General features: G+C 32.4%; 1 non-coding gene across 1 annotated transcript; it reads left to right on the top strand.

The window, feature by feature from the left end:
- Window positions 1–6,089: 6,089 nt before the first annotated feature.
- Window positions 6,090–6,219, top strand: LOC122737838. Its single transcript, XR_006354600.1, has one exon. It is a non-coding gene; the product is annotated as a U6atac minor spliceosomal RNA (small nuclear RNA).
- Window positions 6,220–17,663: the final 11,444 nt, after the last annotated feature.

The following is a 17,663-nucleotide window of genomic DNA, read 5'->3' as shown; positions in this document are numbered from 1 at the left end:
GATTCATATATGAACGTTCTCATTCTCCTGACAGTACAAAATTAGTTTGGAGGTCTTTGATAACAAGAATGCTTCTTTCCAAGGCCAATGGACATTCTCCTTTGATTGCTGTTCTTACTCCTCCCCTGGTAGAAGCCTTTCTTCAGGGTCTTTGCTTTCTAGTGTACCTATAGAACAAAAGGAATGAAATACATTTAGTTAGGTGATGAACACCAACAGTGCTGAAACATCACCTAAATACATACATAAATAAAAAACTGATTTTATTTTAACAAACAGTAAACAATAGGTTACCTGTCTCCTAGAGATTTCCAAATCACAATTCAAAATCACAGTCAAATTAGAAGAAAGAATAAAAATGCAATAAAGATATGGCAATCAATTGAGAAAATTCTAACTCTACCTATTTAAACAGTAGGAAATGTAAAAAAGAACAGATTAGATAAAAGCATTGTCTCCTTATAGTCTCCCATTTTATTCAATTCAATTCAACAGGGATTTATTTTTCAAATCTTTACTGTGTGCATGGCACTGTGTTATGTATTGTGGGTAAAGAAAAAAAATGAAATAGAATTGCTCTCAAGAAGCTTACATTCTAGGGGGAAGAATCATCTTCCACAAATTTGTCATATTAGATTATTCCAATAGCAGTAAACATGTACGTGACCATTGTATGATTAATATCAAGTGAGGAATGAATCATAAAGCCTTATGGTATGTAATGATGCTATTGGGGATATACAGTGAAGAATCTAAATCAAATAGCTAGTCCCTTTAAGTGGTATTTATCCTATTTATGGATGGAATTCTCCAGAACATTGAAAATACTTCAAAGAAGTTAGACTTATTATTACTCAAAAGCATTTGGCTCAAGAATACATAATGGGAAATCCAAGTGGATAAAGAATGCATATAGATTATGATCTCAAGCTGGATGGAAAATCAAAAGAAATAATCCATCAGTATTCATATTTTGGATATACAGTATACATGGAAAATGAGTTGGGTTCAGATTTGAGGCCAAGGAAGAAATAGCTTTTAGAAAAGACAATAGTGATTTTTAAGACTTCAAGCCTTACTTTGAAAATGAAGACCCCTTTTTTGACCCCTATCTTCTTCTGGGAGCATTTGGCTTCAAATCATAGAATGATATACCCTCTGAATAATTAAAGTTGGTGGTCATCCAAAGGTTAATAAAAAGGATTATGATTAGAATAAGTAGAGTAAAAATGTCAACCAAGTATTTCCCAAGAAATTTGGCATAAAGTATGTTATTAGAAAGATGTATGACTGGAAAAGAAATTATGACATTTACATGCTAGTATCAAGAAATAAAAATATGGATAGCCTATATGTTCCAGTGGTAGCCATACATGGTCAAGATAACTACAGAAAACGTAAAACGTATTCCATGGACCATCTGTGATGGATTTATGGAACATGGATGAAAATTTTACTAAACAAAAGCTCATGTTTGGATTGTGATCTCAAATGTTAGAGAAATTATCCACATTGAAGATAATGAGGATTCATCTGTGTATCAAAGTATGGTCAGTTTAAAAAGATTCAGAGGCAATGTATACCTTACCTCTTTTCCCCATTCTCCATGAATTCCTGATTTGATGATCCTTTTAAGATATGAATCTGATAACTTATGTGCCCTTCATTACACAGAGATACTCCTATGCTAAAACCTTAGGAATGTTGTCAACTCTTCCCTCTCTCATCTATTACTTCTAGTCATCCAGTATATACAACACCCTTGTCTTTCCTCTTCTCTTTCCCCATTGCTACATTCTAATAGAGGCACTGATTATCAACTGCACAGGTATCTTCTTATAACAGATTTTCCTGTCTCCTTCTTTTTCTCTCCCAATGATCTCAATAGTGCTACTGAAATTGTCTATCTTATGTCTCTACATCTTGATGTGGGTTGCTCAAAAAATTTCATTGGCTCTCTCTTATCTATTGAGAATAGTTGAAAAGTATTTTCCTGGAATTCATGACATTCCTGACTCCAAATATACATGTTTTGAAATTCTCCTCCCTTTCTAGCCTTATCCCATGATAATACAATTATACTAGCATTTGAACTGCAACAGGCCCTGTGGTCCCCTATTTTGGTATCATTTCTCACTCTCTTCCCTAAGCTTGGAATATCTGCCTTTCACTCTTTTAGCCTATTGAATTTGAATCCTTCAAAGTACAGTTCACATTATAACTTTTCCAAGAAACCTTTCATTACATTGCATCTCTGTTCAATAAAAACCTTAGATCTCACATACATTTTGGGTTTAGTACCTCTCTAATGCAGGAATATAATATTGTGCATTATAATTATTGATGCTTGTGTTTTACCCCACCCCAGACTGTAAACTTCATTATGGTGGTGTAAGGGGCTAAAATTCTAGCAAGTCTGTCTAAAATATATAATGAGTGGTCACCAATAAATTATAAGCTTTAGCAAGAGTTAGACTTTTAAGCATTTATTACAAAGAATAAAAATTTCATAAAGAGAGAGAGAAAGGCCTAGATTCATCGATCTATTAAAGGGAGAGAGCATTCCTAGCTCCACTCTCAACCAGAGTCCTGACGAAGGAGAGCGAGAGCGCCAGCCTCGCCCCTTCTTCCTCCCACAAACAAACGTCACTTCCTGAAGCCAAAGAGCTGCATGTCTTATCCTCAGATGCCTTCTCCTCATGGCGGAGCATCCTGCAGTAAGTCTCCAGCAGGTGGTATCATTCCAAACATTACAGTGGAGATTGTTATATTTTGACTTTGTATCACTGCCAGACCCTAGCACCATAAATGCTTGGCATAAAGAAGCAATTTTAAAATGTTTAAATGAATGCTACCTATATTCAGGAACAGCTTTGTTTGTTTTTTCTTTGTTTTTTTTTTATTCTTCAATATATGTCACAGAGCTCAGAGATGAAGGAAGGCCCTTACTCCTATAGAAAAAAAAATGTAGCCCCTGCTTATTCTTCTCTCTCTAGGAAAAAACTCAGCAAGCATCAATTTAAACCATAATTGTTTTCTGTTCTGCTGGGTTTAGCCAGAGCAGAACAATTTGATTCAGGAAATATTGATTGAATTCCTATTGTGTGCCCATCACTCAGGTAAGTGCTGAGGCAGGAATGCAAAAGAGTTCTAAAATATAGGTTCCCGGGGCAGCTAGATGGCGCAGTGAATAGAGCACTGGCCCTGGATTCAGGAGTGCCTGAGTTCAAATCCAGTCTCAGACACTTAACACTTGCTAGCTGTGTGACCCTGGGCAAGTCACTTAACCCCAATTGCCTTACTAAAAAAAATAAAATAAAATAAAATATAGGTTCCCTATCCTTGAGGAACTTACAGTCTACTTTGTCCCAAATCATAATATACTTTTATTCAAAATGGCTTCCTCCTCTAGGGGCCAGTGATTATTATTACCTTTTTTTTGGCATGGAAAGGCAGGTTTAGAGCTGGGTATATGGAAATAAACAATTAATATGTTTATAAAAGTGGTGTGATTTAAATATTGGACTTGGCTTATTCTTCAGTTTGGAAAGAATTTTTTTCATTTAAAAAAATAATATAAAAATATGAGCATCTAATGAGCTTCAAGGTTGGGAAAGTGATTTCCTATTGTCTGATGGGGCTCTTAGAAAAAGAAAATTCTTTTAGGGAGGTTAAAAATAGAATCACTGTACCAGCAACACAGATGCTTCTATAAAGAGATAATTTACCCACCACACCAATGAAATACTTCCCACAGACAAAGCCTAGATTTGATTAATTGTACAAACCCATGCCTAGAAAAAAGACCTAGATCTATTAGACAACAGTACACAGTCTCTACACTCAAAATGTCTATTGTCGGAATGCTTAGAATTTGATTCCTTGAGTGATTTCTATAAAAATGGCTTCTCTCTTGAGGGTGTGGGAAGTAGGGATAGTGGGGAGGTAGGATTAGCTAAGGTTGGGAACATTTCTTCCTGCATTTCTTCCCTGCCAGGTAGAGATCTCTGCTCCAGGAAAATCAAAGGAGTTATTATTAAAAAGTACAAGATAAGCAATTTTGATAACAAGCAGTTGGGTAAATGTTTAATGCTCTTCATTGTTACAGACTGTGGCAGAAACTGAGCCAGTGTGCAGATTGGTGGCAGCATGCCCTAGATTCTGCTGCCTTTGTTGTAACTCTGCATCTTTCAGAGTTCTCATGGGAGATGCTATTAAACTGAAGGGGAGATTTTTTTTCTTAAAGAGGTAGCACCTTTCTATAAAAGGCCAACATAATATCTATAGCTATGTGTTAAGGATTACCTTTGTAGGAAAAACTGACAGCAGAAGACATACACTCAATAAATAGCAAGGAGCATCATGAGACTCCAGGCAACTGTTTAAATAGAAAGCCATATACTGCTTTTAGGAAAAATCAAACTGTCTGCTGTGCAGGAGGTCAACGTATCAAATTTGGCCATGCCTCGGCCCTCATTATTGTCAGCCTGACATTCGTTTTTGAAATATTCCTAAAGGGCTTATTTTTTTTCTTTACATTCTCATCTGCTTAATGTGGCAGGTGATTTTAACATGTGCCTCCTCCACAGAATTGGAATTGGAGAGCTGCTTAGTAACCATGGGGTTCAGTCTTCTTATTTCATAGGTGAGCAAGATAAGGTATAGGATGGTTATGTGTGAGAAAGTACCTGGACACCTGGTCAGTAGGAAGGATGTCTAAATTCTGACTTGGCCAGCTAAGTCAATGGATATGGTAAATTACAAACCTGGTGATATCATATGTCTCCCTGCACTTGGTCAAGATTAAGATATATTGTTCTATAGTAGAAAGAATACTGGATTTGGAAAGAGATTTAAATTCAAATTCTGGTTCTGTTGTTTAATAAAGATGTGACCTAGCAAAAGTCTCTTTACCTCTCTTGGCCTCTTCCACTATGAGATGAGTTTGATAGATGTCAGGGGTCTGTTTAACAAATTGTTAAATCATTCTTAGCTCTTAGGCTGTAATAAACAGGCAGCAGCCTGAATTTGGCCCATAGGCCATAGTTTGCTCTAAGTTTGCTCCCAACTGTAATTCTTATAAGTGAACAGTCACAAAGCTAGTAAGCAGAAGAGCTACATTTTGTTGTTGTTCAATTGTTTTAGTCATTATCCTGTCGTTTCAATCGTGTGCAACTATTTGTGACCCCATATGGGGGTTTTCTTGGCAAAGATAGTGGAGTGCTTTGCCATTTCCTTCTCCAGCTCACTTTATAAATGAGGAAATAGAGGTAAACATGGTTAAGTGACTTACCCAGGGTCACATAGCTAGTGAATGTCTGATGACAGCTTTTAACTTAGAAAGATGAGTCTTCCTGACTTTGACCTGGCACTCTATCACTGGCCCACTTACTGCATGGAAGGGATAGAAATAGTACTCAAATATATTCATGTTCAGTGCACAGAGTGTATCTTGGCAAAATTGCTTGGTCAGATTTTTAATTCTATGCCACTAAACATTTTCATGCTGAACAGAACCATGCTTCTTATCTCATGCAATGTGATTTCCATGATGTATGTGCATGGTAGGTTTCTCCCTTCCCAAATATAGTAATAAAAGTTATAATAAGAATAACATATCTCACATTTCAAAACTGCTTTAGTATTTGTGTAGCATTTCCTTACCTCCTTAGTGAAAAAATATTATTATTATTATCTCCATTTTAGAGATGAGGAAACATGATCAAAGTTAATTGACTTATTCAAGGTCACACACCTAGTCAGTTTCAGAATCAGGATTCAAATCCAGGTCTTTAGATTATATGGACAGTGTTTCTCCTAAAATATCACACTGTTTATATATCATACTTGGAGAACCAGCCTGGATGCTTATGCAACAGGATGTCCATGACAGGTTTTTACAATAGGTATTTGGTGCCAGTATACTACACTACTGAGAGCCCTGTGGACTTGTTGGTACAAAGAATACATTATTAAGTGTTAATTAGTAGCATAACACCTTGGAACACTAGAGTAGTTTCTCAGCAAACTAATTACTGAATATATTAACAAACCTTGATGTATATTCTTAGGAAAAATATTTAAATACAGTGTTGTAGGAAAGGAGAGAAGGATAGCATTCCCTTTGTTAAGGATGGACGAGGTCCCAGCAGCCTTTAAAACACATATACAGTTAAGACATCTAATGTGGAAACATGCTTAATATGATTGCAAATGTATAACCTTTATCAGATTGCTTGTTGTCTTAGGAAGGGGGAGGACGGAGAGGGAGGAAGAAAAATTTGGAACTCAAAATCTTATAAAAATGAATGTTAAAAACTATCTTTATATGTAATTGGAAAAAATACATTACTATTTATAAAAAAAATGTACTAATACATTTCCTGTACCTCAAATGCAGAATGTCTCAAATATCAGCAATTTTATCTGTGCCGTGAAAATTTCAATAATGATTATAGCTATTTGAAAAATGGTTTTAGAGCAAGTCCATGTTTTAAGTGAATTGGAAAATCTTTAATAGAACAGGGAAAATTGTTTTAAATAAAAATCCACTTAAAATATAAAAGTAAACTGAGATTTGTCCTTTATTGAACAAAAAGGAATAAATCCCAAGAGGCCAATTAGATGCTTATAGTAACAGGAAAAGACAGAGGGCACTCAAGTAGTATAAAACAATGTAGCTATTTTAATATACAGAGTTTCTAACATCTACTCTCCCCTCTCAACCCCAGGCTTTTAAATTTCGCTCTTCTAAGAAATATTTTAAAATATATATTAAATACATAATCATATATGTATGCATAAATGTTCTATATATTTATAGATATAACAAGATATATTTTCCCTTGTTCCTTCTTTCTGGCTACTTTTGCCACTGTCTTTCTATTTACATTTGTATTAGCACTGTATTTTCCTTTAAGATGATTATTAATATGTTGATGTCTTTGGTTTTCCTAGTATATAATAATTTGCAAATCCATCATTGTTGTCAATGTGAAGATAATGATAATTCACTTTGCTGTTACCATAACTTTTCTTAAAGTCCAAGACAATGACAGAACAATAAAGTAAGTTGTGAAGACAATTGTAAAAGATAGCAATTTAGGCATTGAGAACTTGCATCTCAAGGAATAAAATTTTCTCTGACATAAAGTAGTGTCTGAAATTTTCAAGTATCTTATAGCATGAAAGATTATGTTAGGGAGTGATTTTGTAGGACTAATGTTACAGGGGCAGGAAGTCCCCAAAAGGAAAGGGCCTTTCTCTACTTAAAATCCCTTTTTTTGTGCATAAACTAATGGTTAAGGAACTCTATATGAGATTTTGTGCTATCCCAAAACTAAACCCATTAAATTGCTTCAGAACTTTATAAAATGTAATCTAAATTTTGAAATCTTTATTTCATGAATATGATGCATATTATAACCCAGTCATACCTTTTTGTCCTGTGTGACTTTTAAATTCTGCAAAGTAGATTGACCCAACTTCATAGAGACAGCACTAAGGCTATCTACCTGTTATCCTTCAGTCTTGCTACATAACCAGCACACCTCCTTCTTCAAACATATACCATATCCTAGATGGAATTATTATCATCCTTTTAAAATTCAAACTAAATTATAGAATTTAAAAATTATCAGTGAATAAGCATTTATAAAGTGCTTATTAGATGGGAAATACTGCATTAAGTGCTAATACAAATATAAGTAGAAAGACAGTATCTACCCTCAAGAAGCTTAAATTCTAACAAAGATGGAAGGCAATACAAATGAGAGTGAAAATCAGGAGAGAAGATGGAAGAAGGTGAGGACAGAAGGAACAGGACTGAGGGGAAAGTACACAAAGACCTAAAGATATGAGTCAGTAGTACAGCCTGGAGAGGGGTGAAGAAATCTTTGGCCTGGACCTCTTTTCTAAATTAGAGTTTCTGAAAAGAACCAGCCCATCCAAAGAAGGAAACCTCAGGGGCTGAGGCCTATTATAAAGGAGAATTCTTAAGAATTGAGTAAAAACATAGATTTATATTTTGGGTTGAGATCACAGGAAAAGATTTATTTTTGTATAGTCCTTGAGTTTTTCAGAATCACATTTTATTTTTGCTGTTTTCTTACATACTTATTTCTTTGTCAGCAAATATATAACTATCCCCATTCACCTTGCTAATGAACTACAAAGTTTAGATTAGGCTTTTGCTGTGTAAATCATGACCATAAATATAAAAGATGTTTATTGGCAGGGGTTATCAGCATGAAAATCACTCAAATGAATTTTGAAAAGCATTAATAGAAAACAATAATTTTCAGGTCTTTGATCTGCCATTCAGGTACACATTGCTGCAGGCTAAAGACATAAGAGGCAAAGGGAGAAGCAAAGAAAAGAAAGGTTGTTTTGAAACCAAAAGAATTTCTGAAGGAGGGTTCTCAAAGGGAGTTTATAACACTTCAAGTAGCAAAAGACTTTCTTTCCAAGCTTTTGTTATATTACATCAAAAAAAAAAAAGTTAGGGTATATGTTGTGGCACAGAGGACTTTACAATAATCATGCACTTAGTAACTAGCTGCATAGCCTTAATCCTGTCACTTTACCTTTGTAAGCCTCATTTTATTCCTCAGTAAGATATGGGGTTTAGACTATATAATTGCGGTTATGCATTCTATATGTAAAATTATATGATTTGTCTTAATAAAGCATGATATAAAATTACATGTGGATAACAACACTGAATATATTATTATCCAACTTTATATGTGACTAAATTTTATTTCTTCTTTAATATCATAATGTTTGCACTCCAAGAACATTATCTAATATAAATTTTGATTTTTTGTTTTATACCTATTATGTATGCTGTGTGAAGGAAGAAATGCAGTGTAAATTTATCATTTTAACTATAATAGTTCTTTTAATACTCAAGATAATTTGGGGAAATTTTTCTTTTTATACAAAGAAATGAAACCTTCCAGAATGCAACAGATAATGGTGATTTTTAAAAATGTTTTGTTTCAATGACTGAGTGTATAAAAGAAAACGAATCTCATTTCTGATACTCTTTCATTGTAATTTATGTAAGGCTTCCTCACAAAATTAGAGTGATCTATATGCCTTATGAAGGTTTTTAAGTTTGTATTTGGAGATAATGGCACTTTGTTTTGTTTGTTTTTCTTTTCTTTTCTTTTTTTCTTTTTCTCCTTTTTTTCTTTATTTTTTTCTTTTCTTCTTCTTCTTCTTCTTTTTTTTTTTTGGTAGGGCAATGAGTGATAAGTGACTTGCCCAGAGTCACACAGCTAGTAAGTGTCAAGTGTCTGAGGCCATATTTGAACTCATGTCTTCCTGAATCCAGGGCTGGTCCTTTATCCACTGTGCCACCTATCTGCCCCTGATAATGATACTTTGGGTGAGGCATGTTAGCCCCTTAATTTGCCAGAATCCATCTGACATATTTTATGATGATTTGAATTTCTAACATTTGAAAGATAATTTATTTTCTCATAATTCTGATGCTTTTATATAATATATAACTTGAATTATGATCTTGTGTAAGCTGGAGGTTCAGGGAATTTGCATTACTGTATTTACTGAGGCATTTAGACTGCCTAGCAGAGGAAAAGGTATGAGGGATTATATAGAAGTTTAACTAAGTAGCATAAAGAGGCCACAGAAAGGCACAAATGTATGTGGCTACTTGAGTTTTTATGGAATTGTGTTCTAAAAACAGAGGTGTGAATAGGACCTATTATTTCATTGCTAAAAGGAAATACTAGATAAGGAGACTCCCTCTACCAATGTAAAACAGCATCTTCTTTGCAGCACACATTCTTAGAGTTTTCTAGGGCCCTGAGAAGCTATCAGTAACTTGAAAAGCATTTTTACATACCTACTATATGTAATGGGTACTATGCTAAGCTAGGGGACTACAAAGGGACAGAAAAATAGAGTTCTTGGGATCAAGGAGGTCACAATATAATGGGGAGAACATGCAAACACTTATTTAAAAACAAGATATACATAGGATAAATTGGAGATCATCAACAGAAAGAAGGCATTATCAATGTAAAATAATTTGTTTCCATGGAGCCAATAGTAATATAGGAATGGCATGATCTAAAAGGAGGCAGAAGAGATCTATTGATTTATTACATTTCCTTTCAGGAAAATTTGATGAACATTCATGATACATGGAAAAGACTGCATTTTGATAGCATCAGTGAAGAGCAGATTTGTGTGCAAGCATAGAACAGTGCTCAGTTCTATTATGTATATTATCATGAAAAAATCTTATTGAATCTCAAGCTAATGAAGATAGTTAATGTAAAAATTTTAGAAAACTTAATTTCCATTGGCCTCTCTTCAGATAATTCTTAGTTTAAAAAAATTAATTCCCCACTATTTTATTTGTGTCTCTGAAGTGATAAAGAACTGATGTCATTAATAAGATATGTATTTTACTTCACTTAGAGAAAAATTGACAGAAAATTTAATAAACTGAATAAGTAACTTGAAAGATACCTTACTATTAACTTCTTGAGGTCAGGGACAAAAACTTATCTATTTTTAAAAAATTTTCCCCTGTACCTAGCATTTTTATCTACACACTAGGTACTTGTGATTATTGATTATTATTAATGAAATTTGGGGTTTATTTATCATATAATGTATATACTTAAAAGAGCAGATCATTTACATCAAGGTCAAAAGTACCATTTAGATATATACAATGCACAGTATTTACAAAAAAAAATATGGAGGATTATGATGCTGACCAATAAAATCCTTTCTAGAACTAATAATATCTTCCTTTGGTAACAGATTTGAGTGTATAAAACAAGGCAAACTCTAACATATCTTATCCTATTAAACTATCAGAATTATCAGGCCCATGTTTCACACATCTATATATTGGTATAATTGTAAGTCAATTTTATTTATTAAGGAAGACCTATTGACAAATCTTTGTTAATGGGTGAATTGAACTGAGAGGATAGCTCTGGATTCCATTTTTCTACTATGGAAACATGCTTGTGTTATGTAGACACACACAAATTTATCTCAAGATTAAACCTACAATAAAAAAAGAGTCTAATAAAAAAAATGGAAATTGAGGTGGCACTTTCAATGACTCCATAATGCTTAATGCCACAAAAGCCCATATTTTAAAATGTCCACTATTTTCCCGGTTGACCTAATGCTACAACTAAATTATAGAAGAGCCTTAATTAATAATGACAAGTTCATATTTATGTCAAAATGATATTTTGTTTAAAAAGAAATGTAAGCTCACAAAACTTTTAGATTGAATTTTCTACTTGATTCTTACAACTTGATGTAACCCCTAGTTTCTTTTTTTTACCCCTAGTTTCAAAACGATAGTTTAGTAAAAGTTTGTGTTTAAATACAATGCCCTTTCCTTACCTCAAAACAATAAAAAAATTCAAGAAATTGAGTTGAAGATTAAGGAGAAGAAGAAGCAAATGGAAATTTAGAAATACTTATAAGAAAAGTCCCACAAAAAAAATTAGTGAAAATGAGCAATAGGCATTTTACATGCTAATACATGGAGAAATGCATAATAATTGGTAAAATAATGAAGAATATGCTGCATAAGTAGAATAGAATGATTTTGAAGTAAATAGAACAAAAATAGTAGAAAAGAAAATTAATCAGGAATTTATAGTGATGGAAAAGTGTAATTGATTGATTGAAATAAGATAAAAGTACTGAATACTGGTAAAATTCTTAAGGCTAGTAAAGAGAAAAAAATGATATTGCAATCAATGACTTAGAACAGAAGCTGGTAAGTTTGCATAAAGCACTGGATAAATTTAAAAAGGGAATGGAAGGGGGCAGCTAGGTGGAGCAGTGAATAAAGCACTGGCCCTGGATTCAGGAGTAGCTGAGTTCAAATCCAGCCTCAGACACTTGATACTTACTAGCTGTGTGACCCTGGGCAAGTCACTTAACCCTCATTGCCCTGTGAAAAATAAAAATAATAATAATAAAAAAAGGAATGGAAGCAATAAATGAAAATCAACAATAGGAAATTGCAGCAAAGGAATATTAGAGAAATTTAAAAAGAGGGGAAAAAAAGATAATGCAAGGTCTTTGTAAATAAGAAAATTCACCCCAAATATTGAGTTTAATAAGGAAACAGGGAAGAGGGAATACATATTTCTTCAGCAGCTACTATATTCCAGTAATTGTACTATGGCCTTTATAGACATCTCATTCAATCCTCACAAAAACCCTATTATGTTGGGTTCATTATTACTCCCATTTTGTATTTAAGGAAACTAAAGCAGATAGAAGTTAAGTGGCTTGCCCAAGGTCATACAACTAATAAGTGTCTTAGATTGGATTTGAATTTATCTTTTTTTTTATTCCATACCCAGAGCTCTAAAAAAGCAGAAAGAAAAGAGGTGATGTGAATAATCATGTTTTAAATATCTTAGTAAAAAAGATGAATTTCATTAAAACAAAATAGTGTTTTCAGAAGACAATCTCATATATGTGTGGGGACAGGAAAATACAGTTCAGATTTTTCAAACCAAATTCAAGATCCAGATCTTGGAGGAAAATTTGTCCTCTCTTTTTTAAATTTCAAAGTGTGATTGAAATAAAAACAAACAATGATAGGATTGAATGTTAATGGATGAACTCAAATATGAAATGAAAGAGGAATAGAGACTGAAATTATAACAGAACTCAACACTTTGTTACATAAAATGAACATAGTTAAAATATAATAATTCATGGAAAGTTAAAATGAATGGATGAAGTAAAATTCATTAAGTTCTATTTAAATCCAAAACAAAAATAAAATTGCAAAATGTGATTGTGGATCAGGCAACAGAAAATAAAATAGATCCTGTTAATGGAGCAGTAGAAAAACTACATTATGCTAAATAATCAACATACGTAATTAATACTGAATATACATGAACTGAACAAGTAAAATTTTTGTTGGGCCTGTAATTGCACTGTTAGTTTAAGTGATTTAGTAATATCCTCAGTAAGTGTCCAAGACACAACATCAATGGAAGTTTTCCTGATTCTAAGGTCATCACTGCAATCATTATGACATACTACCTTTTTATATTAATATTTGCATAAGTGCAAAATACTTAAATTCCCAAATAAATGAAGAATTGAATTAGTCTGATCACACAATAATAATTTGGTCCAACCATAAATAATTACTTAAAAGAGGAGGAATAAAAACTTCTTTATGTAGATGCATAATTACAAGTGAATTTTACCAAATGTTAAAAAAACAAACATTTTAAACTCTATATTTTACTTGAGAAAATGAACCCTTGCCATACCTTTATAAAATGAATATGATCTTGAAACCCATCAGGAAGACAAAAAGCTGCAAAATAATAGCAAAGATTAGTAGTTCTTTTCTCTTTCTTATTGCATAGACACCTTTGGCAATGTAATGAAACATATATTCCAGATCTCAGAGTATTTTAAAATGCATAAAATATAAAGAATAACTAAGGAAGCCAAATGTATTGAATTATATTTTTGAAATATTAAAAAAGCAAGTTCATAGACAATGGGTTAGGATGCCTATGTGTAAACTTCATCACCAATACATATTTATTAAAAAAAAATTAGTAAAGACATAATAGAAATGATTACAAAAAACTATCCATTATAGATAGTTTTAAAAATTTTAAGGATGGTTAAAGACAATAAGCATTAATATAAATAATCATATTAATGAAATATGTAATTTTATCAATGCAAAATTTTTGACAAAATAATTTTTTTAAATTTCCAATTAATTTGAATTTAAAAACATTTTTGTTTATTTTGTTTAAAAAATCTTTCTCAAATCATGTGCTTACCTTATTTATTATGGGGACACATTGGAAACTTTCCACATAAAACCAGAGGTGAAGCAAGGATAGCCTGTCTCTCCAGTATTATTTGTAATAGTGATTTCTTTTTTTTTTCTTTTTCTTTTTCTTTTTTTTTTTTTTTGTGAGGCTACTGGGGTTAAGTGATTTGCCCAGGGTCACACAGCTAGTGTTAAATGTCTGAGGCCAGATTTGAACTCAGGTGCTCCTGACTCCAGGGCCGGTGCTCTATCCACTGTGCCACCTAGCTGCTCCTGTAACAGTGATTTCAATAGCAATAATCCCACCCCACACCCCCCAAACAAATGGATTTTAAGAGAATTAACACGAAAGGGAAGCAGTTATCTCTTTTTTTCTAAGTTATGTTTTTTTTTTCTTAAAGAAACCTAAGAAATCAACAAAATAATTACCTGAGACAATGGATTTAGTAAAGCAGTATTATAAGAAATAAGTCCACATACATACAAACCAGTTTTCTTTTTATTACACATAAACCCAAGTGAATGAGATGGGGAAACACATTCTATTTGAGATAACTAATACATTAAGCATTGTGAAATTAAAAATTGGATATATGAGCATTAAACTCCCCCTTTTAACTTTTCCCTTATACATATATATATAAATATATATATATATATATATATATATATATATACACACACATATACACATACATATACATACATATACATACACACATACACACACACACACACATATATATATATATATATATATATATATATATATATATATCCCAGACCACTAAGAAAAAGAAGCCTCTGAGCTTTAATCTCTGAGGGATTAGTTTTTATTGCTTGGGAATTAATTAGGCAACAAAAGGTGATACTAATTTGGGAAATAGGGAAGTAGAAATACAAATGAATAATCTTAGATCTAAGCTTAGTCTATTTTTCTGTATAAAACTCACCGGATCCCAAATTGCCTGCCAGGCCAAGAACCAGCACACCCAGAGCCAAACACCGACCGCGTACACCACCATGGCTAAGTTTAAAAGCCAGAGAGAGCAAACTTCCATTCCTCCCTCGGTTTTAAGCTGGCATCCCAGAAGTTCATCACAGTCTCCTTCCCAAAAGGGAGGTCCTTCAAAAGCCGCTTCAGTAGCATGTGAGCAACTCTCAAATGATTCAGCTAAAACTTCTGATATATATATATATATATATATATATATATATATCTTTACCACAAATATTTTTTTTACCACAGTAAATAGGATATCCATATAACATGCAAAGTAAAATAGTTATATTTCATATATGAAAGAAGGTATAATTATAGTTTATGTTATTTAAGTGGCAATAGCATAATATACTAAATTAAGAACATTTTCCATATTACTCTCTATATTAATTATACTTCACTCAATGAAATGAATTCTTTATAGATGCAGATAAAAAAATGAAAAAGCCTTTGGAAAAATAAAATGTTAAGGATATCAAAGGATATAATTTTTGAAATGTAGAAAATAAAGACCTTGCTGATATCACATATCAAACTTTATTAAAAAGAATTGCAGCTGGAGAAAACAAAATATTTGATCTCTAAAATGTATTGGATAAAAAAGAACAAGAAACAAATAGCAGCCTCCTATTAAATAAATGCAAGAATGCAAAGTATAGAGGAAGGAACTCTAAGAATGTGAAAATTGGAAATTAGTTTCATAAAAACACTCTACTTCTCTCACACTCCCTCATGGATTTAGTCAAATAGTTTAAGCCATATGCTAATATAGTGTCCAAATGGTTTAATTATCTAAATGTCATAATCCATACCATAAATAAATATAGGTGTATGGAAAGTTATACTTTCCGCACTATTAGGGAAAACAATTAACCAGGCAAAAGAGAGTAAGGATATATTCTTAAAAACAAATCTTAATAATCTAAAATTTAAAAGCTTTTTTTTTTGTTTTTGCAAAAAACCACAACGAAACCCAGAATACTAAGATGAGGGGTTGGATTTAGCATTAGTTATTTGTGATAAAACTTTGAATTATAAACTCTATAAGGAATTTACACTATTATATAAGATTAGGAGCTATTTCTGAGTTTATCAAAAGACGGGCATTTTTATAAAAGCAGAACTTTCAAAAATCACTTGAAAAAATGTTCAAAATTATTAATAACGAATGGCATACAAATTAAGTCAGCACTGATGAATCACTAAACAACCAGAACATTAGTCACGATGATACAATTTATAATGGAAGGAGCTTTAGGAAAAGCAGTAATTCTAATTGCTGATATAACTATGAATTGGTTCAGCTATTTTGGAAAAGTAATTTGGAATTATAAAATTGGTTTAGCTAAAATTTTCTACCCCTTTGATCCACAGATTCCATGATTTTGGCTATATATTAAAGAATTTATAGACAGTATAAACATCATTATGCAGACAAGAATATTCATGGCAGCATTATTTAATGTAAAAATGAACTGGATTCAAAATTTGTGCTCTAGGATTGGAATTAGAAGTATACTATACAGTGTATATATTGAATGGAATATCACTGTCCTATAAAGAATATAAAATATGACAAATTAAAAGTAACATGGGGGATAGGGATAAAGTAATATAGAGTAAATAAAATGTTCCCAAAAGAACAAATTAATGACTAAAGCAATGTAAACAAAATCAGCATTTAGACAAACACATCTTTGCTAAATATCAGTATTTTACTTTTTAAATTAAAAAAAAAAGGTGTATTCAATCTTTCTCTTAAGAAATTAAAAAAAAAATTGGCCAAGTATTCTTGAATTTGCAGTTGAGAGATATAAGAATTCATTCCCAGACCTTAACTTGTCAAGCTCTTTGAGGTAGATCTCACAAATTTATGTCACAATGGTTTCATGCCCCCTTTTAGCAATCTTTTCAACATTCCTTTCAATGTCCTCTAATCATAATTTTAGACTGTCTTCTTGTGCCAATATTTAGCCTTTAGCAATGTTTACCACTGATGTGTTACATTCCCAAGTAGCCCATCTCCAAGAAGAATTGACCTCTTTTCAAAGATGACTAGAAAATGTTTAATTCTCTAAAGGACTGCTCATATCCCTACCTCCCAGTATAGAGATCTCCACTGCCCAGTATGTCTCAAGACAAGGAAGATGTGCTAATCTCTGTCTCAACTATGAATCATAGAACACTAGTGACAATCTTAGTTAATTTTTTTTTAATTTAAATTTCTTTGTTCAATACTAAAAAAGTAGAGAGTTGTTGTTCTTATTAGTTGCAATTATGATATTAGAAAGTTTTGATTAACTCTTTTAAGGATGGATTTGAAATGCACATTTTTTGGATATTTGTTGTACAGTATCTAATAATGTGCCCCTAAGAATTAAGTTATGGAACCACATATGTGAAAACATTATAACAGTCTTTCTTATGCTTGAAGAAACTATTTAAAGGTTCCAAAATAGATTATTATACATAACAATCTATGCTACAGTGGTTTATGGTATAGTGAAGCTCTAATTTATTTGTACTAAATGATGAGGCTACTAAACAAAAAATCCAACTATTCTATGATATAACCACTCTACATAAATATCAGTGCCTTTTTAAAAAAAACCTGGGGCAGCTAGGTGGCACAGTGGATAGAGCACCAGCCCTGGAGTCAGGAGTACCTGAGTTCAAATCCGGCCTCAGACACTTAACACTTACTAGCTGTGTGACCCTGGGCAAGTCACTTAACCCCAATTGCCTTACTAAAAACAAAAAAACAAAAACAAAAAACAAAAAACCTGATAATTCTTTTACTCATTTTAAATGTGCTTC

Source organism: Dromiciops gliroides, chromosome 1, assembly GCF_019393635.1.
Source record: "Dromiciops gliroides isolate mDroGli1 chromosome 1, mDroGli1.pri, whole genome shotgun sequence".
Lineage (NCBI taxonomy): Eukaryota > Metazoa > Chordata > Mammalia > Microbiotheria > Microbiotheriidae > Dromiciops > Dromiciops gliroides.
This window is presented reverse-complemented; position numbering and strand designations above follow the sequence as displayed.